The sequence below is a fragment of the Corvus brachyrhynchos genome, unplaced genomic scaffold, assembly GCF_000691975.1.
Source record: "Corvus brachyrhynchos isolate BGI_N302 unplaced genomic scaffold, ASM69197v1 scaffold44, whole genome shotgun sequence".
Taxonomy (NCBI): domain Eukaryota; kingdom Metazoa; phylum Chordata; class Aves; order Passeriformes; family Corvidae; genus Corvus; species Corvus brachyrhynchos.
The window spans coordinates 2868100-2889644 of NW_008238359.1; the positions used below are offsets into that span (position 1 = coordinate 2868100).

At 41.9% G+C, this 21545-nt stretch overlaps 1 protein-coding gene across 6 annotated transcripts in view; it reads right to left on the minus strand.

Moving 5' to 3' along the window:
• The window catches only part of TENM4 (teneurin transmembrane protein 4), a 1563774-nt gene that overhangs the window by 579584 nt on the left and 962645 nt on the right, over window positions 1-21545 (minus strand). For 3 of the 6 annotated variants that reach the window (XM_008634916.2, XM_017735919.1, XM_017735918.1), the window contains exon 1: window positions 13464-13840. The gene's annotated coding sequence lies outside the window, so the exon portion shown is untranslated. Of the gene's footprint in view, window positions 1-13463; window positions 13841-20910; window positions 21071-21545 lie in introns of those variants that run through there. The other 3 variants (XM_017735917.1, XM_017735920.1, XM_017735922.1) reach the window with 2 other exon arrangements.

Consider the following 21545-nt stretch of genomic DNA (forward strand, 5'->3'; position numbering starts at 1 on the left):
CAGTGGCTTTATTATTACTTACACGCTTATCTATTTACTTTTTGATTATTTCTCGTTGATGTTAGGCCTGTTTGTAAAGGACAAACTGTAGAAAGCTTGATGCTGCTAACAGATGTGGATGCACTTAATGGGAAAATCCATTACTTCAAGGAAGGGCTGAGATTTCTGTGGGATTCTCCAAAAGGCTAAGCTTTTGACACTTATATAAAAGCCTCAGAAGAGCAATTATTTGTTGTTTATTATGAGGGGATATTTGGAATTGTAGCTTGAGGCCTGGAGTGTTCTAAATTCATCACATAACACACACAATTTTAGTTACCCACAGGGGATCACAGCTTGAGCACCAGTATTTGGTGTTCCAGCCTGACCACCATAACCAAAGCACAGCTCTTCCTGCTAACACCATCCAAAACTAGAATTCAGCGAAGTGGGGCAGCATAATGGAAATGCTCCCTACCACAACACAATGCATGGTCTCACCAAGCACAGTTTTGTCCAGGTTTTATTGAAGACTCTTCTCAAGCAGAGGGAGCAGGTAACAGGGTGAAGGAATGAAGAGCTCCTTTAACTTCTGTGCCTGTCTGTTTGCCCCCAGTTACCATCTGTCAAAACAATTCACTCAGGCGCTTGCCTTTACATGGGATGAACAGGAACACAAAGACATGGCAAAGTTGCACTTGATGTAGAGGTAACAGAGCCTTTTCTCCATCACATAATGAGGGACCTGTAGCAGATATTTTGACCTGAGTGCTGCATGGAGCCAACTTCACCATGTCAGATATGCCATTAGCACGGCTTAGGTTTAAGGATCTCAAGCTTATGCCAGTGAGTGCTGGTCAGATAACAATGATGGGATGCTTTGAAAACAAATCTATATCTTCTATTTGTAAGGACACAATAATCCAATGGCAATTCCACAAAGTAAAAATTAGAGGGTCTGACTGCCCAGAAGAGCTATATTCAAAGGTCACATGCATTGTTAATAGAAAGCTTGAATAACAGTGAGGAAAAAACCTGTGAAGTATCCAACAACTCAGACGAAAAAACAAATACCAAGTTATAGACAACAGAAGTATGAGGCATGATCCCAATACATAGGTTTCCTTTCAAAGCTGGACGTTTACTTGCAGATATCCACTAACAGCACACACATTAATTACAAAGGAAAAAAGATAAATAGTTCAATTCATTTAGTTCTTTTGTTCCTGGCATTTCATGGCTGTCAGTCTGAAATTTTGAAAGAGGCCCACATTGAAGATAACCCTATAAGCAGGGTAACTTGGGACTTAAAAAAAAAAGGCTAAAAAAAATAAGGTAAACTTTCCCCACATATGGTTCTAACAGATGTGGTTTTAAATTACCATTGGGACATAATAATGTTTTTTGAATAGACTGAATGTTAAATAGTTGGCTCTTCCTATGTGACAGACATTAGCGCTCGGTGGTTTAAGCAGAAAACTCCCCATTTGTGTCTTTAGCTGGCATGTACTTCATTTTCAGCCCACGCCGGTCAGTATGATTTAATACCTTGGCCTGATGTCCCTCTCACCAGCAAGAAAAAGGATAAAATAGGATTAAAGACATGAAACAAAACAAAACGAGGCAACATCAGCCCCCCCAGCAGCCAATGCCAGGCTCCTGCTTTGTTCCTTACACAACAACTCCCGCGGCCCTGCAATGGGGACTCACTGGAGATGACAGCTGAGGAAGAAAAACATTAAATAATTCAAAGCCACTAATATCAAGTCTGATGTAGGTATAAAAATAGTTACAAAACACCACTCTACATGTTTTCATTATAGGAACTTTGACTTACTTGGAAACATCAAGAAAACCTCAAACCTATGCCACTCCCAGCCTCACACTCTCAATTAGTCCGGCAGTGGAAATGACATCCATTTCCAAACCAGCCTTCAATTTTCATGGCAATTTTGTGCTTCTGCACTGGGGGAGCCAGCACTATTCCAAAAAAAAATGAAAAAGCCTGATCCAGAGACCATTAAAACCAACAGGAGCCTTTGAATTAACAGTAAAGATTCTTGGATCTGGCCCTGGGTTAGGTTAAAGCATTGTGGTGCTTTGGGGATTCAAACAAGATTGAATGTGATTGGCTTTTGTTATCTCCAAAAAATCTTTGTTGCTGGGAGTGTCCACTTCCAAACCTTCAGTCTGCCAAGGCAGTGCACATTCCAAAAAAATGCCTTAATGAAATTCCTTAATAAGGAAACATGATGGCAAGGTGAGCTACCACATAGTCTGTGTTAAATTAACTCCAGGTGTTTTCATTTGAGCAGAGGGAAGGAGAGAGAAACAAACAGGAGTATTGACATATGAAGAATATATGCCCCCACATGCTCACATTCGATTGGGCAGCTTTGCTGGGGCTGGGTTTCCTGATTTTATTGATTTATGTATGTCATGCACAGCAGAGATGTTACAGACTTTTTAGTCTTTCATGCTCTGAAATGGAGGGCGGGAAAAAAAAAACAAAGGAAAAAAGGAATCAAAAGAGTCTTCAGTGCAGAGAGCACAATAGAGCACCGGCTGCAGGAATCCAGCTCTAATGAAAGAGTTGGAAGAGGTCCCTCTCTTCCTGGTGTTCCCCCATTTTCTCACCCCCTAAAAGATCCACTTTTCTTCCCTAATATCAGCTTCTGATATCCCCTTCTTCTCTGTTACCATATTCTCAACTAGATCCTTGGTGTGTCTAATAATCTCTGGAGAAGACATCAGCCAAAATAAATAAATACATAAAATTCAACAAAACATTAATTATGCAGAAGGTATAAAAGGATACAAACCAAAGTGATGCAGGTGTACAATAACGTTGCTCTCCAGAGCCCATGATCAGTAGCGTTTGGCACAGAAAGCCACAAACAGATGACATTTTAAAGCATATGGGGGGGTATGCAGGGCTGCAAGCAATGGTTTGTAGCTCCTATATGAGTCATTTGTGCATCCCTCCAATCCCAAATAAGATAGCGAACAGCAGCAACTATAATAAGCCATAAAAGCTAAGCCCTAAAGAAAGCCCTGTTCAGGTAGACCAAGTACTTGCCAGCAAGCAGGGCTCTAAGTGACAGGCAGGTGGCTTTGTCTGCTCACTCTTTCTTGTGAGATAAAAGCAAAACCAAGAGAGTAGCAAGTTTCCAAATCCCAGGTGTCTTTGCAGGGCATCATGAACGCAAGAGGGATTTTAGGATAGAAAGGAGATGGAGGTACAGGGGAAACATGTCAGGCTGTGAGAAGATGATCATTAAGTTGTCCCTTGGTATCAGGATTCTGGTGCTCCAGTACAGAGAAAGCAAGGGCACAATTTGCTGTTTTGGGGAAGAGCAAACACTGGCTAGAAAGAAGTATAAGAAAAAAGACTCTGTTAGATGCTGACGATGAGAAGTAAAAACATTTGAGCAACAGACAACTTCACAGTCATATGCCTGTCACAAGACAGGCAGGCTGGTTGTTCTTACTTTATAAAAAAAGTATTTTGTTGGTTATATTTTTGTTCAGATTATCCCCAGGACAAGAATAAAAGTCAAAATGAGAGCCTGTTTCATTTCTGGGCTTTCTGATTCTCTCACGAAGCCTCCAACCATTACACTACAACCTACTTTCACAGTACTGAGTAACAAGCTGGGTGATAAAAACATCAGATGAAATTCAGTATCAATAAAAGCAAAGTAATGCATAAAGGGAAAAACAATTCTAACAATGCATACACAATGTGGGCTCTAAATTAACTGGTGCCACACAGAAAGTTGGCTGAGGGATCTCCATGGGATGTCCTCTACAAATACTGGCTCTCTGCTCATGCCAGTTAAATGTGCAGGGAAAATTTGGAAATACATTAGGGAAAAAATAGACAATGAAAGGAGAAACATCATAGAATCATTTATGTTGGAAAAGACCTGTGAGATCATTGAGCCTAACCATTAACCCAGCACTGCCAGGCCCACCACTAAACCATGTCCCTAAGCACCCCATCCACACACTTATTGAACACTTTCAGGCATGGTGAATCCACTACTTCCTCAGCAGCCTGTTCCAATGCCTGATCCCTCTTTCAGTGAAGAAATTTTCCTAATATCTGATCTAAACTTTCCCTGGTGCCACTTGAGGTCATTTCCTCTGTCTTGTCACTTGTAGCTGGGGACAAGAGACTGACCCCCCACCAGGCTACAGCCTCCTTTCAGGCAGTTGTAGGAAGCAATAAGGTTTCCCCCGAGCCTCCTTTTCTCCAGACTAAATATAATATGGGACGATGTTTTATAAGGCAACATGCGTTTCTCTTAATGCTGCATGCATTTTGGGTCTACCCATCTCTAAAATACAGAGAATTAACAAAGACAGAGGAAAAGGCTGCAAAGATTATCAGGAATATGGAAAGACTTGCAGAATAGATAAAGTAGGATGGGGATTTTCAGTGTGGAATACAAAAACAAAACCAAAGAGTAGAAGGAATATATCTTGCTGTATAACCCACAAAGTAGGAGTCATCTAATGAAATTACCAAATTGAGAGGTTAAAGCAGAAAAACAGGAAGGCTTATTCACTCATTGCATGATCTTAAATTTTGAAACTTTTTTTTGTGGCAATCACAACTATATGATGGGTTCAAAAAGAATGCAGCAAACTGTTAGAAGACAACTGCTTCAAGGCCTACTAATCAGGATGGTTCAAAAGATTGTCCTGAAGATAGAAGACTGTAATGAAAAAGTGCACTCTGTATTTTAACATGAATAAAATTAGACTTCATATCAGTACAATAAAACTGCTGTAAATAGTTGGCAATCTAGAAAAAACTCCTAGTCATGGGACTAGCCTAAACCCTCATCACCTCCACAAAGCTGCTTGTACCCCCTTCTTTCTCTCTCCTCCATGGCAAATGCTTCCACCACATTGACTCAATGTAAGTCACTAAGTCATCAGAAAAAACAAAACCCCAAGGAAAAGATGGAGCTTGTTTTGTCCTGGGTTGATCAATTAAATTGTACAATTATAGAATCACAGAATGAGCTGTGTTGGAAGACACCCTAAAGATCATCTATTCCCAGCCCTCTCTGCCGTGTGCAGAGGCACCTCCCACTAGACCAGGTTGCCCAGAGCCCCATCCAGCCTGGCCTCGAACACTTCCAGGTATGTGACTGCCACAGCTTCTCTGGGCAACCTGTGCCAGTGTCTCACTATCCCCACAGCAAAGAACTTCTTCCTAATATCTAATCCAAATCTGCCATCTCTTATATTAAACCATTACCCCTAGTCCTACCACTATATGCCCTTATCAAAAAGGCATAAATAATCAGACATATTCTGAAGGAGTCAAAGGACAGGAGCTAGGGAGAGAGGATATTGGGATGGGGGGAGAGGGGGAGAGCAGGACAACTCTCCTTCCATGCCAATGGGTCCAGAGATTGGCTCTGATGTGAAACTGAAGCCTGAGAGGTCACCTGTGATGATGGTAACAAAAGGAAAAAGCTGGTCATATCAAAATGCAATTATCTGTTCTTTCGGTTTTCTGGGTTCCCATTTGTTTGTTTTCTTTTTTCCCCTTGTTTTTTTTGGCTCTGATTTGTGATAACAGTTGCTGTTACATTAGACTGTTGCTATACTAAATAAGAATTCCTCTGTCAGGAGGACACTGAACCTGAGGGTGGGATACGTGGGAACTTGTGTGATTGCTCTGTCAGTGCAAGATCTCCTGAGATTTCTTTGGATTTAATCCCATCCTACAAATCCTGCAATGCTGTATAACTTTGATGTGACTTTGTGGGATTCTCATTACTTGTATTCACTTTGGTTTCCAGGAAGCTTGAAGTTTCATCATCTGCTAACATATGCTGAAATGCATGTGTCAGTTTTATAATAAATTTCCAATATAAAAAAATATCTATAAAACACACAAATATGAAATTAGTTTGTAACACTATCTCCAGATCTCTGGTTATTAGGGAAAGGCAAAGTTGGTAGTGCTGTCAATTATGGGAAGAGTGAGGCATCTTCAATAATAAAACAGCATTCACAGTTTCTTATAACTATACTAAGCAAATTGTTTGGCCTGAAAATTTCCATGCCAGCTGTCTGCCTCAGGCTGAAGTTTTTTAGAAAATTTCAGTCAAAACAGTTCAGCAGATTCTGAGAACAAGGCTAGAGAAAAATATGTTGTTTTACTCAGGTTAGAAAAAAAAAAAAAGAAGCCTTTAGCTTTCTTTCTAAAGCCTCCTCTGGGATTTTTAGGACTTTAGAGGAAGGACTTGAAATTTGCCTGGGAGAGAACTGTTTTTCTTCTAATGAATTTTGTGTGTATCTGTGTGAATTAAGCCAGGTTTAGACATCTTTGATAAAAACGCTGTTGCTACATGTTCCTGGGTGCATTTGCATATATTTGCCAGCTTCCATCACTTACATTTCTACCTGTGTATGACTAAACAAGATGTTTTATGCTATGGCAAGTGCCAGGTCTGCATCCAAGTATCAGAACTGAATCAGAGATGCTCTCTGGTTCTTGGCATGATCTCAAGCTGGTAGGAGCTGAATGAATTTGGGATGAGAGACTTGGAGAGCAGGGGTTAGAGGGATGAAAATGGGATTACAGAAAGGAGATGGATGAGGCAGGGCACGAGGAGAGGACCAGACTGAGAGGGATGGACTGAGGGATCTGTTTAGAGGAGCAGAGTGCTCTGTTAAACTAAGCCATTGACACGCAGAGAGAGACGGAAATGAGGCAGTGTCACAAAGCTACTAGCTCTTGGAAGACTCAATAAAACCAAAAGAAATCAACAAAAACGAGACTAACAGACCAATAATATGATTTAAAAGTATATATTGGAGACTCATAATTTAAGTAAAAAACACAATGGAAGTTGCCTTAATCAAGTGTCTGAGTAATAAAACTGTCATTATTCACAGGACAGTGTTTTACCCAAGCCAGTCTGGAGATGAAGCAATGCAAATGAGGAGTAGAAGAGGAGGTTTACAATCCCTGTCTCACCCGTTGCAGAGCTGGAAGGTTTGTAGTGACTAAGCAAAGGATTGTGGAATGAGGGCAAACGTGTTTCAGATTAAGGCAGCCAAATGATGCCCCAAGACTGTGGGCAGTGCTGGGCAAGTCCCTTCAACCCAACATTTCATAATTGTGTCAGAGTGTGTTGCAGCCTCTGGATGACCATCTTGACAGCTCAGAGTCTGATCTGCTAAAATGTCAAACACCCACAGCAGCAATTAAATGCTGTATGAACTTTGCATTGTTTTAGCACCACCGTAAGGAAACACCGTAAGTAAACCTCGATCACAGCTCTGTCATCAGGAACACATCAGCCAGTTGGCTCTTGAGATTGTTCACTGCTTCCTAGAACAAGAATCTGTGCTTAAAAGGTGATCACACCTTAAACCCAGCTGCACAAAGGGTACTTTTCTAGAAATAGCAGCATTTGCTTGTTCCGAACTGACAGAATCTGTGCTGCCCACAGCCCAGCCACCTAATGCTGTCTGTATCAACAGGCAGAAGGCAAATTCCAGTGTCTCTCATGCTCTGTCAGTTTTTCCAACCACTTGTGGCAGTCATTTCTACAAGCTTTTTATTAACCAAACTCTCCCTTCCTATTCTTCTTTACGTTACAGAGGTAAGGATGAAATGGTTTTCAGCATCCAAAGACACACAGGCAGTTAAAAAGGAATTAGCAGAATATTGAAAACTTTCCATTATAAAATTTATGAGGTCAGTTCATTTATAAGATTGGGCCATTTAAAGCCAGGTGACCCAGTGGAAGAGATGGTTTATGAATTTCTTGCCTCCAGGACTCTGCTCTTATGTGAACAGACAGTATTTGAAGATGCTCCTGCCCAGGAAATGAATCCTGGCTTCTCTTATCCTCCATACAGCATGATATCGTAGAATATCATAGAATATCCTGAGTTGGAAGGGATCCATAAGGTTCAGTGGGTCCAACTCCTGATATAGAAGACCAAGATTGCTTTTATGAATAGACCCAATACTCCCCAGAAGGAACAGGCCCAGACTGGATTTTGTAAAGCAATTTTAAGATTTTCAGTACACTTATTGGAGTTTGAGGAGGAGACAACAAAGCCTGTGAACCCTTGTTGCATACATGATGCAGGGTTGGACTAAAACAGTAAAACAGGACTTGATCTTCTGTTTTTTAATTTTTGTCTGTATAGCTCAATCTCCAGAATACTTTGAATACTCAGTGTGTGCAAACATGTGCAGGGAAGTGATACAGCTTCTGCTCAGTGTTTAAAGAGAAAACTGCACTGAATAGTCACCTAAAACCTAAATCAATGGGCAGCGAGACATCTCCTGCTTTATGTTTGCTGTTGCTGCCGGAGTAGCACATCTGCCACCGCTGCCTTAGCAGTGATTACAGCAGTGCAGCAGCATTCTGGACTGCAGTGGTTATCCTAGACTGTAGCAAGTGCTACTCACTAAAACATGTGGAGCTATCTGTGAAATCTCACTGAGCCATCCCCATTTAAACGAACTGATAAATGCAGTTCAGTGAGCTCCTCTGCCTAAATCGACCATCAGCAACTCCTCTCTTCTCATTCCTTCTTCCCCCCACTTAAAAAAAGAACAAGGATTGTGTCATATCCTAGAAAGCAACTCCTACTTGGGAAAGGAAACTTATCTGTCAGCCCTATTCCATTTCATAATTCACTTCCCTCCTTCTGGCGGCCAACACACTGGAAGAACAGAGAAATCTGTGCCTGCTCTCATGGATGTCTTCACATTCAAAAGATCACCTCTGCTGATACCCAGCAGGACAACATGTGATGAAGTTTGAATCCCCCTACAGCACAAACAGCTTAATTCCCAGAAATTTGGTAAAAAGACAAAGGATTTTTGTGAGTAAGGTTCAAACTTTCCAAAATTTGAACTTTCTGTAAGGAAGGTTTGTCATTGCACACAGACAAGGAAACGTACCCTCCTTTTCACGTTTCAACTCTGCCTCTACAGATGATCCAGGGAGAGCAAGGTGGAACAACTGGCCAAAAAAAAAAAAAAAAAAAACTAAAAAAAAATTCAATTATTTATCTGAAGTGAAGCAAGGGTGAAACAGCACAGAAGAATGAAAATGGTACATTTATTCCTGACTACTATCAGTCCTATAGCCACACTACAGCACCACTCCTTACGTTATGCTGACATAGTTAAGATATAAATTTCTCCGTGATTCTTCTTCCTTTTAATCTAGAGCAAAGAGGAAATACACACATATGCTTTTAAAAAAATCTTACATTATTAGACTTTTTTTCATCTGAAACGTATCGGTCAAGGATCCGTGAATATCCAATTCACTGGCAAGTGGTGCGAGTTACTCTGTCAAAGTACCCAGCAACGCCAGTCTGTCAGTTCAAAGCAGAAACAGAGTATTTTAGCTTTTAGTTACAATGAGCTATGCTGATAGACCTTGTAACAGGGCAGGTAACAGCCAGTCTTTAAATCCGAATTGACATTGATTTACAAAGTTTCATTTCTCTGAATCAAATCTGAGAGAGAGCGAGTTTCAAGCTACTTCACCTCTTGAAATTACACATTTCTTAAACACAGAAGAGTTTGCTTTAAAAAAAGAAGAAATAAAATCTCAGAGCTAAGATGAAAGGGAAAAGGGATGTTAAAGATATCAAACTAGCAAGGTGTTGTTTATTCATCTTTTCTAATGCTTTTCCCCTCCACAAATTTTTAAAACCGCCTTGATTTGAAATCCTAATAATAAATATGCCATGCAACATTCCTCCTGTCAAGTCTCTCTCTTTGTGGTATTACTGCAATATTTGTAACTTTTGATCTGGAAACATCAAGTTACATAAGATCATAGTTCTGCTTCTTGCAAAGATGTGATTCTGTCAGAAAATGAACCATTGAAGCAGGAACTCAACAGAACTGGAAATGACTTTCCCAGGGAAAAGGTAGTTCTGCTTAAGCATCTCAGCTATTTTAAAGTGCAAGAACTCAATGTTTTATTCTCCTGAGCAGAGAAATGGCAAACTACCAGGTTAAAAATAATCAGAGTAGGCTCTTAATTGGAATAGTGTGCATGTTGTAGACAGAATGAAATAACATTTAGTTGTTATGCACTCCAGGAAACCAATAAAATAAAATAAAATAAAATAAAAAATTCACTTTGTAAAACAAAAAGAACATTTTCCCTTGCCAGCATACTATCTGCTCACCAAAACAAAAGGAAAGCATCTATTTTAAATGAGTCAAGGAAAATAATTAAGCTACATGAACTTAAAGTTGCAGAGTCTTCTCAGCCCAAATCTCACTCCTTCCCCAGTCCCACTGAAATTAGAGAGATGTCTCTCTTTTTCCATCCATGTAGTAAAATAAATCAGGGGGAGGGGGAACTATCTCCCCACCCCAACCAAAACCAGATGAGCAGCTTTACCCTCATCTCTCCATAATTTTTCCCTGTCCTTTAAAATTACAGAAGGCAAATTCTCCTCAGAAAAGCCTTTCTAAACCAGGACCCTTTGGTAATAAGAAAAGGAAACTACGAAGTTAACTTCTGCATCTCCTTTTGCCTTTTACCCCTTTTCTTGCCAAAGAACAACCTGAGAACCTTTTTCCATGTTAATGACCCTCTTTCTTCCCCGAAACGTGACATTTCTTCTCCAGATCACGCACATAAATAACAGATGAATTGCAAATCTCCCCTTGTGAAGACGTGTACACATTCGAAAAAGGAGGGCGAGACACAGAGTCCCTGAAAAGATATAGTGCATCTCAGTGCAGTGGCAGTAATTCCCAATCTCAGTGATTTTTTTTTTTTTTGAGGGGGAAAAAGGAGAAAAAAGTGAAACAGGTTATCTGCAAAGGCGCCTCCCCTTCTCCCCCGCCCCAGCTGTGTGTGCAGACCCCCTTCTCAGGATGGTGGGTGCAGAGCAGTGGTCCTGCTCTCAAGGCAAGAACAAAACAGGTTACATTTTCAGGTGCCTGGGAGATGCCCGGCCACAAACCGTGACCTCACGGCCCCCTCCCAGTCCCCAGACCTGCTGCAAACTAGCACAGACACTAATTTTCTTCGGCCATGCACTGACTTGGGGATTGCATTCTCAAGGGATCATGGCAGCAAAGAATTCTCCTGGCCACAAACTAGCCCACTCCAGCAAGGACTGATCCAGCAGCGTGGCAGAGTCTGGGAATTTCACAAGGAAGGGCAGCTCGCAATGGCCACAAACGAGCAAATTCCTACAGCCTTGTGACACAGGCAGAGCCGAGCGAGCCGCTGTGAAGTCTTGCCTCGCTGCAAAACAGCGCAAGAGATGCGTCTTCCTCCGTTTATGCTCCCCCCACACCGTACTAAATATAAATACACATATATGTACACATACTCCTTGTTTTTTCCACCCAAGCCTATAAAAGTGCTACAGGCACAGGCACTAGGTGGGAGGCGCCTGGCTCTGAAGAGGCCAATGAAATAAATTAAATACAAATCACTGGCTCAGCCCCAGCCTCCCCCAGCTATCAGGGGAGAGGTTGGGGTTCCCGATGGCCAATCCCCAGCTCCTGCCAGAGCCGGAGTGCGGGTGGCATATGCGGACTGCTGGCACAGTATAGGTGTATATATGTTAAGCCTTGGGTGTTGCAGGCACATATGGTGCACATGTTGGGAGCAGAGCACTTTCCACAGGAGGGGAGGGGCTACCCTACTAGTAGGCAATTTTATTAGGGTCAGCAAAGCAGAAAGAAATGGGATTGGGATAGGCTGGGAGCTGCCAAGTTCCCCTGCCCAACTCCGGCCCCCCAGAGCAGGGAGCAGCGCACTAACAACTTGCCAGGCTACAGCAGAAGTTTACCTATAAAAAGCAGACAGACAACTTCCAGCTTCAAAGATTTGCTCTCATTTTCTCATTTTATGGCCCTCCCTTCACCTGAGACTTTTTTCAGGGAAAAAGAAAAAAAAAAGAAAAAGTTGCAGCTGCAAATTCAAGGTGAGGCTTCACTGCAAAAAGTTAAGGAGGAAGATAGGCTTGAGGCAGAGAGACTAAATTTTAGTTTGCTTCACAAGTTTGGTGTTTTGCTGTATTTTTTTATTATTTTTAAATCATTTAAAAAAATTGCACTTTCCAGGAAAAACCATGAGCAAATGCATTCAAGATGCAGAAAGATCTTGCCTGTCTATTCAATGAACATTTAGTCATCTCTGTTTTGGCTGTATGAAAAATGTATTTCGGACTGTGTATCCCATAAAACAAGGCAATGGCATAAATATGGTTTTTTTGGTTGGGTTTTTTGGGGTTTGTTTTTTTTTTTTTGTTTTCAAATAATGTGCTTACATGGTTGTAACCACTGTGAATTTCTAAGCATGGTCATGATAAGAAAGTAAATAAATACTGCCTTGTGAATACTTTTAGAGTTTGGGGGGGCTAATTATTATTTTTTAAAGATTTGTCATTCCTTAACTACCACTTCTTTTGAAGTAAAATATCACATATATTTTACACTGTATTTCCAATCAAAACAACTCCCAGGAAATAAATGCCCTTTGGTAGCAGCCTGGTTTTAGGTTCAACAACCCAAATTTGTATTTGAGAATGCAAATTGCTGAGAATACTAGCAGGAGTCTGAACCACTGCATTTCTTCCAGGCACTCCAGCATCTTTTCTCCAACACCACACTATTTGGGCGAGCTTTTAATCCTGGCAGGGCATGGCTGGAAGCAGGGCTTTAACATTTAATGCCTAAGAAACAGACTTGTCACTCAACTTGCAGTCAAGCGCATTTCTTTTTTCTGCTTTTTGGTGGAGGCAAACCCACCTTTCCCTGGAAAATGGGAGACCCCATCCTCACGCCCGATTCGAGCACAGATCCAAATGTAAACATACACACACACACACACACACTGCCACCACGCACCCCCCTGCAGCAGGACATGAGCATGGGGGTTCAGACAGAGCCAAAGGAGCCTTGTGAGCTGAGAAATACCAAGGCACTTCTTTCTTATTCTATTTTTTTTCTCTCTCCTCTCCTCTCCTCCCTGCTTTTACTATTACATAAATAACACCGATTGATCCTAAAGCTTCATCCTTGCTCCAGTGCCTCCCAATCTGCACTGCTGCCTTCCCCCAGCACAGCCGCACCGCTCGGGGTGCAGAGGGAAGGGTCGGGGAGGGGGAAGGTTGGACGGGAGAATCCACTCCAAACATACCCTGAAGCAAGGTTTTGGCATTCTGGGGGTGCCTGATCCCCCCCCCCCCCCCCCCCCCCTGTTTTTTTTTAGAGCATCTTGGCCTCCCTCCGAATTGCTGCAAACTGTGCGAGGGGAGGGCAGGGAGCTGGACAGGAGGGAAGGATGGATGCTGGAAAACCAGGGATTCAGGGAGCTTCTCCCCAGCCCCAGCCTGTGTGCCTGGCTGTTTGGTGGGAAGAGGGAAGGGGGAAGGGAAAATTGAAGAGAGTCTATGGCATAAATACACTTTTCAGAGGAAAAAGCGAAGCTTACCATGTCTGCAGCTTCCCCCCACCAAAATGCCACTTCTGTGTCCAGCGATCCCAAAGTGGAAACTACAGGCAGGCACCGGAGCTCATCTCCGCAGGCAGCTCAGAGATACACCGCTGCCACCCCCAAAAATCAAAATCAAAATAAATTAAAAAAAAAAAAAAAAAAAAAAGAACAGCGTCTGTTCCAGCTTCTTTCCTGACAGGAATCGTCCTGGTGGGACTGCCCAAAATAAGCAGCTGCAATCCAAAGGCTTTATTTAAAGCTTCCCCCCTCCTCCTCCCTCTCTCCGTGCCTCGCTCGCTCTCTCCCTCTCGCTGTTACACACAGAGAGAAAGAGAGACACACACAGGTTACATGAATGGGAGGCAGGAGCCGGCGCTCCCGGCTGGAATGACAGGCGCACAGGCGGCTGGCGGCTGCCCACCACAGCGGCGTGGGAACAGCTCGGACACGGCCTACGGATGCGCGGAGAGGGGCATGGGGTGGGAACGGGCATGGGGTGGCATGGGCATGGACATGGCACAGGCGCGGCAGGGGAGGACACAGACACGGGCACGGCGTGGACGTGGGGCTGAGGAAAACATAGACATGGGCATGGTCAGGACATGTTCATAGAACAGGCATGGGCCGGGGATGTACACAGACACGAGCATGGCATGGGCATGGGGAGAACACAGACATTGGCATGAGATGGGAATAGGCACAGGCGTGGACATGATGCAGTCCTGGCATAGGCATGGATCAGGGGAGGACACAGACATAGTCATGGCATGGGCATTGGGAGAAGGGCACAGGTATGGCATGGGCATGAAGGGCATTTGGGCATGCACATAGGCACGCATGGCATGGTGAGGGGCTGGACAGGGCTATGAGAAGGGGATGGGCATGACGTGGGCATGGACAGGCATATGGGCATGGTGATGAGATGGATCAAGTGTGGCCATTAGAGTTAGAAGGTAATAGGGACAGGAGAGGATGTGCTTGGGTACCGTAGGCATGGGTTGGCCTTGGGCATGGAATAGGTATGGGGATGAGTTGGAATGGCATTGGCTTTAGCATGAGATTGGAATGGGGATCAGGATGGAGGCAAGAAGAGAATGGATATCTGCCTCAGGTGGTGCCTTCCTGTCCTGGCCTGGTGAACCTCCCTCTCTTCTTGGGGTCAGGTGGGCTCTAGTTTCAGAACACATCACGAGGAACAGGAAACCTCTGTTCCTCCTATGCCTCTAGTCAGGCAGCTTGCATAATGTCTTGCTTTTGGGGTCAGGGGGCATCATCCACAGTGGTGTCAGGAGATGACATCACTATCAGTATCAATTACTATTACTATTTTAATATGTTTTTTTACATAATTTTGCTGTTTGATAATTAAAATCAGATTCTAAGAAAGAAGGCCTGCAAGATTTAAGGTTAGTTCTTCTTGAGGAGGAAGATCAATGCTACCAGTGTCTGCCTTTTAAATATTTTGGGGGGGAGGAGGTAGTTTTGGTTTTATCTGTTCTTTAATTTTTTTAACGGTAGTGACAAGAAATTAGGGCTATTTAATGCTACTATTCAACATGGTGTGAAGAAAGAAAGGGTTGTGGTGTTGCTAAGTGTCAGGTCCTGCTACTGCTTCACTGCCTGACCTTGGGCAAGTCCTCTATAAATTATTCCTGTCAGGATATATCACCCATTGCCATTTACACTCAGCCTATCATTTTCTCATTCACCAAATAATCACATTTTTCTCTTTCAAGTCCCTCCTCAAAGTTTACTCTTACAAAACTTTTCAGCAACAGTCTCTACACGGCTTGTGTTGACATCACTAATCTTGGAGGGACACTGGACTGAGCCCTAAAATGGCATTATAAGAAGAGTTCTGAACATAATGGACTGCAGTACTTCATGTAGTGCTTTGAGCTGCATGGGAATCATCCTCTTCATGGCATACCTTTAAATTAGCCAGGTACAAGTCTGCTATGTTCTGCCTTTTTCTCCTGTCCTAAAATTTCTAGCCTTTGTGGGAAGCAAGAGGTAAGATATGTGGTTTTTTCCAAACCCAGAAATCAGAGTAAAAAGGCACACAGCAAATCAGAACATTGTCTTAAAACAGCAGAGTCCTCGACATAAAGGTCTGCTTTGCAAAATAGCTGCTGCTGTTCACTGTTTTTTTCAGTCATACATATTAAAAATGAAATATATTTGCATTGGCCTTATTACCTCTGGAATATATTCCACATCAGGAATCTAGACTCTAGACAAAGGTAATTTAGGTCTCTGGAAGGAAAAAGTTTAACTGAGAAATATATATATTGTTAGGTATAGTCCTCAGCCAAATTCAATAGTAATTGTATAAGCCTTTCAAAAATCATACAGTATGCAAGCTTCCAAAATTTCGGAACAAGAAACATTTCCATTTAAATGCCAAGAAGCAATTTTTCCTCTCTTGTTCAATACTAAATCAGTCACATGAGCAGTTTGCATTTGATTTTGGAAGGGAAATGGAACATCTTCTCTTCCAATTACACATAACTTTTTCTTTTTCTTGTTAGTAGTGCTCTTACAGTTTGTGTTGCTTTCCTGCAGTTTTGAAACACTCATTTGATCTGCCCATTCGCTCCAGCCATTTATTTATTTCTTTTTAAACTCAAGTGACATTATTAAGAGAAAATCAGTAAACCCAAGTGGGGAGTTTAATGCTGTTTGTTTGCATTCTGGCTGGTAAATTCAAGTTTAACAGGTCAGCACTGTTTGTGTAATTGGCCTTTCTCTGTTAACTGAACTAGACAATAATGCTCATGGAAAAAAAAAAAGAACAATACTAATGTAATGGGAAAAAGCGACTTTGCTTAGGAAAATCCTGCTCCTGCTTCAATTCACAGTGAATTACTGTGGTCACAGAAGTGTGCTGCATACCAATTTGGAGCTTATTTTATGAAGATGTACATTCAAAGCATTGGTGTTCAGCAGCCTGCCATGTTGTGCCTGTGTCCTGCATCCCAGCAACTTTGCACTTTGCTCCTTGTGACCAGTGACTATTAAGTCAAGTTCTCCTCCACACAGTGTTTGCAAAGAGTTTGTAAAGAAACCACATCTGTGGGACAAGAAGGTGAATGACAAGACTAATGCACGAGCCTGTTAGACCTTGTGTGCCAGAGAGCAAGGACAGCAAGTCCAGGAGCTGCCACTCCAATTAGCACGTCGTGCTCCTAATGCCAGCTTGTGTTCCCGTGTTGACATTCACTCCAACAAAACAATGAAAACACCTTTTGTAAAGTCCCCATTGATCAAATAAAAAAAGTAGCAACATCTGGTGGTCAAAGGCTTCTTGCTGGCCAAGTTCAGCAGCAGTTGGTTTGGTGAGCCCTTTGCCTAGTGGAGGCATCTCCTAAGGGGCTGCACTGCTTGACAGCCACTACTAAAGATTTTAGGTGTTTTTCTACATCCAGGAGAATAATCCAGAGGGAAAAACTCATATATTTTAATCAATGGAAGTGAAACCATTTGCCTTTCAGAGACTATAAAATACACACCCCAGGGTTCAATGCTCTTTTCTACTCCTCCAGAACATTCTTAAGGGGAAATCACTCTTTTCTTGATGAATGTGCAATTCAAATGTGGAAATATGCCATTCTTCATGCTTTCTCCATAGGGTGCAAAATGATTTCTGTAATTAAACCCTTTTTGCCAACATTTCCTGATGAGAATATCTTTTTTTTTCCTTTCTTTTTTTTTTTTTCTTTTTTTTTCTTTTTTTTTTTAATACAAGAGGAAAAGCCATGTACAAAAGGGTTTGCAAAACCAGGTCTGGAGTGTATGACCTTTAAGCCTCTATTTGAATTAGCCATTTTGTTTTAAAGGTGCATGAGGATGAGAATGAGGAACATGAGTAAGGGCTGCAGCTTAAGTTTCCAATTGGGCTGAAAGAAATAGATGCAGGAGAAAGAGAGATATGGGTACCACTGCTAATATTAGTGTAGCTATTAGGGATGACACTAGCACTGGGAACACACAGCCCAGTGTTCAACACACTTTAGCAGCCCCAAGTGGTGTGTAGCCGGGGTCCGTGTGGGCATCATGCTGAAATGTGTGCTACAGCATCAATGCTGCACTTGTTCCCATGGTAGCTGGATCGAAGAAATCCAGCTTCTCTGATACATATCAAGCTGTGAGGGGCAGTGTAGCTAAAATTGGAGTCAATTAAGAAAAACACCTGTGTGACCTTTTGTAGGACTTGGACCTGAAGTCCACAACATATTGCCACCACAGCATGGGCCATGTAATATACTGAGATCAGGAAACGGGACAGAGCTTTTAGCCACCTACACAGGTAAGGGGTGAAACCCCAATCCTGTATGATAGATAGCAGGGCTGAAACACAGCTGGATGCAGAGCTAAATCCTGAAGTTCCCACTCTGAATTATGTCTCCCTGACAAAGCTCTTGAACAAAGTGGTGAAGCAGAAATCACTGGTGCTCTTCATCAAAAGCAGGATTTCCCTCCTCTTTCTCCTCACTCCATGAATGCTTGCAGCTTAAATCTGTCTGCATTGACTAGAGAGATGTCTCCACTACTGGTACCATGAGATTATGTCCAGATTGGGGATGGGGAAATGTTATCACATATTGAATCATAGAATCATTAAGGTTGGAAAAGACCAACTGTTAACCCAGCACTGTCAAGTCCACCAGTAAACCATGTCCCCAGGTGCCACATCTACAAGTCCTTTGAACACTTTCAAGGATGGTAATTCCACCACTTCCCTGGGCAGCCTGTTCCCATATCTGATCACTTTTCAGTGAAGAAATTTTTGCTAATATCTAGTCTAAACCTTCCGTGGCACAACTTGAGGCCCTTTCCTCTTGTCTTGAAGGCTCTTTCCTTTTGTAAGGGTCTTTCCTTTTATTAGCTAATTTTTAACAGGTTGCTAAAGGCTGGAGAGGGTCATTCTATACTGACTGTGCCTTTTGTAGCATCTCAGTGGATCTTAGTTCCTGAGAAGGACAGAACTGAGCACCTACCCACAGTACTGGGTGTTATACCCTTCCTTTCCTCCCTTGCAAAGCACCAGTGTCTCTGTTGTCACACCTGAGAACCAGCCGAGGCCTACGATGGAGCTGAAAGTCTGCTCCTACTGCTTACTCAGGAAAAGTTCTCATCAAGTGAATTGGCCATTTGCCTGAGTGAATGTTGCAGGATTCGGCCCATATGCTTCTCAACTCTTCTATTTGCATAGTGCAGAATATGCTTATAGTACAGTGCCAATAAAACAAAACTATATACAGTTAAGCACAGAAAAATCAAGAGCACAGTTAATACCATTTACAAACAGCAGCTGAGCTCTGCAGCTGACATCCAGGCTTATAGCCTGTGCTCTGATGTGGGTAATATGCACAAGACAATTATTTATAGGCAATTAGGTGGAAGGTCCTGTAAGCATATAGGTCTCTATTCTCCTGTCCCTAAGCCTATTACGTTCTTTTTCCCTGTGCACTGTTTATATTTTAAATCTGTAAATATGTCTAAGGAAAACTTTTCAGGAGGCCACTTCCATGGAAGACACTTGTCATTGAAATGCTCTGTGGTTGTGTAAACATACTCTATGTAGCATATGCAGGGAACTTCAAATGCAATGCTGGCTCATTCAGTCTAACGAAGTAGAATGAGGTCTCTCTTATCTCCAGAAATTCCACTGATGCCTTATGAAGAGGAAAGATCTTCATCAAGAAGGTGCAGATCATGTCAAAAATGATATAAATTTCTCAGAGGATCAAATTACACCTTTTCAAAGACATATTTTCCTCTCTAAAAATTTAAAGCATGGGGTTTTTTAATCCAGGGATAGGATAGAATATTTCCCAATTCACAGCACATGATAAAACAGGCACGAACAACTGTAATAAAATACATCTTCAATACAATTGACCATAAGTATATTAGAACCTCCAAAAAATAATTGCCCTATTACCACACTGTGACTTCATATCCAATTTTGTTCACCTCACTGTACAAAATGGATGGAATAGATGGCTTTTATATTTTTAATAATAATGGAATGTTCAGGATTTGATATAGAAACCTGGCTACCAAGGTAATAGGTACATATAAGAACCTATTTAGAATAGCTGTGTGAATAGGAATCGCCATTAAATTACAATGAAATACTGGAGCATATCAAACAATATCAAATAAAACTTTGAAGGCCAATCTGCAACCATATTCAAGCCATAACCTCATTATGAGGAAGACTTTTTCCTGATGAAATCTTCTGGTTTAGACATATGTGTGATATTTCTTAATTCTCCAATAAGGCCACTTATCTAGACTAACTTTGTGACTCACTCCAGATTTATGCTTGTGCAATGGCAAAATTCATAATAATAGTCCCATTCACATGCTAGATGCTCTTGGGAAACGAAAAGCCAGTTATTTCAATCCCAGAGCGTCCTGCTCTTACTAAAAGAACAGATCTGGAGACATCTTTTTTCCCCTTTAAAGAATAACATCTGAGCCAGCAGAATAAAGCCCCCACTTCCCCAGTACCTTCACTTCTGGCATCTCCTTTTCATGTGTTGAACCAACCATTGACTTCTGAGATGGCAAAGTACCCACATCATTGTATGATAACAGAGAAAAAAGGTGATCTTGTGGTATTGACACAGCAGATCTGAGTACAATGACTGGTTCTGATACACATTTCCAATCCTTATTAATTTTTTAGGACTCAACCCCAAGCCTCTCTCACTGAATCCTCACCAGAACAGTAAGAAGCATCAACATTCCCTGTCCTCTGCCTGGGCTGCCTCTATCAGCTGACACGTCACCACTCACAAGCAGGAAGGAATTGAACTCTGCTCTCACTTTCTGCTCTGTCCTCCAGATAAATTGTGTTAGTTTACTGGCAAAATCTAGTTTTTATTATTGTTTGCACTTCAGAGTCAATATGGATATGGAAGAATAAGCTGAAATGTATGCCTTTTGCACCCTTAATAACAGCGTGGCCTCTCTGTAGCTACGTGACAATTCCCTAACACTTTGTTTAACAGCAGCAATTTATCATGTCTGCTGTATCACAACGAAGTAGTTCAGTATCCCCAATTTACAAGAAGCGCTATTCTCTGTGCCTATTTGTACTGCTTATTTCTAGACAGACCAACAGACTGAGTGCTAGCTTTCAGCTTGGAAAATCCAGATTCAGTTCCCTGGCGCAGCAAAAAAACTGTCTAGGCTTCAGTTTCCTCTCTATAATATACAGATAAAAATACTTCCTCACTTTATCAGATGTTGTGAGTATAAGTGCATTAAAGACTGCAAGTCCCACCAGCACTACAATAGCCATAATTATCTCAAATAGATACACGTAGTGCAAAGACAATGATATTTAATACCTACTCTATGTGTATAAACCCTGAGCCAGGGCAGGTACAAACACAAGCCATGCTAAGGAGTTAAAAATGCTGCTTACCTGTATGCTGTTCCCTGGCTTGTGCTCCATGGAAGTTTGTGTGTTGGAGACCAGCTTCGGCTCTCGGTTGCGATGGAGCAGGGCTGCTCAAGTCAGTGGATTTATTTCAGTCGCACACTCCTGGAGGCAGGGGCCCATTGTCTGGGCTGAGATACTCAATCTGGAAGGGAAAGAATAAAAGGGCTCCAGTGTGTAAAGTCATTCATTACAATCTGGAATGAACAAGGAAATCAGTGGGGTTGCTGGAGGTTAAGCAAGGGCAGAAATTGGTCTTTTATCATTGAAATGCCATAGGAAAAAAAATTACACAAAGTAAGGGATCTAATCCTGCACATCTCTACTCACATCTCTTGCCTTTATTCATTGCAAAGGGTCACAAAGAAAAAATCATGTACATTTGCAGGACCAGATGTTAAATGCATTTGTAACAGAATTTCATAAGCAAGCAAGTTCTTTTTCCTTGGACAGAGCTCCAATGAAATTTTGATACGACCTTAATATACTTTAAGATAAAATAAGATTATTTGGATTGCCATCCTACATAAGTAAATTTTCTACAGTAACTTCAAACTCAGAGGCATCAGAACATGCTTCAGAAGTCAACAAATATTTTTGAAGATTGGATCTGGTGTTCT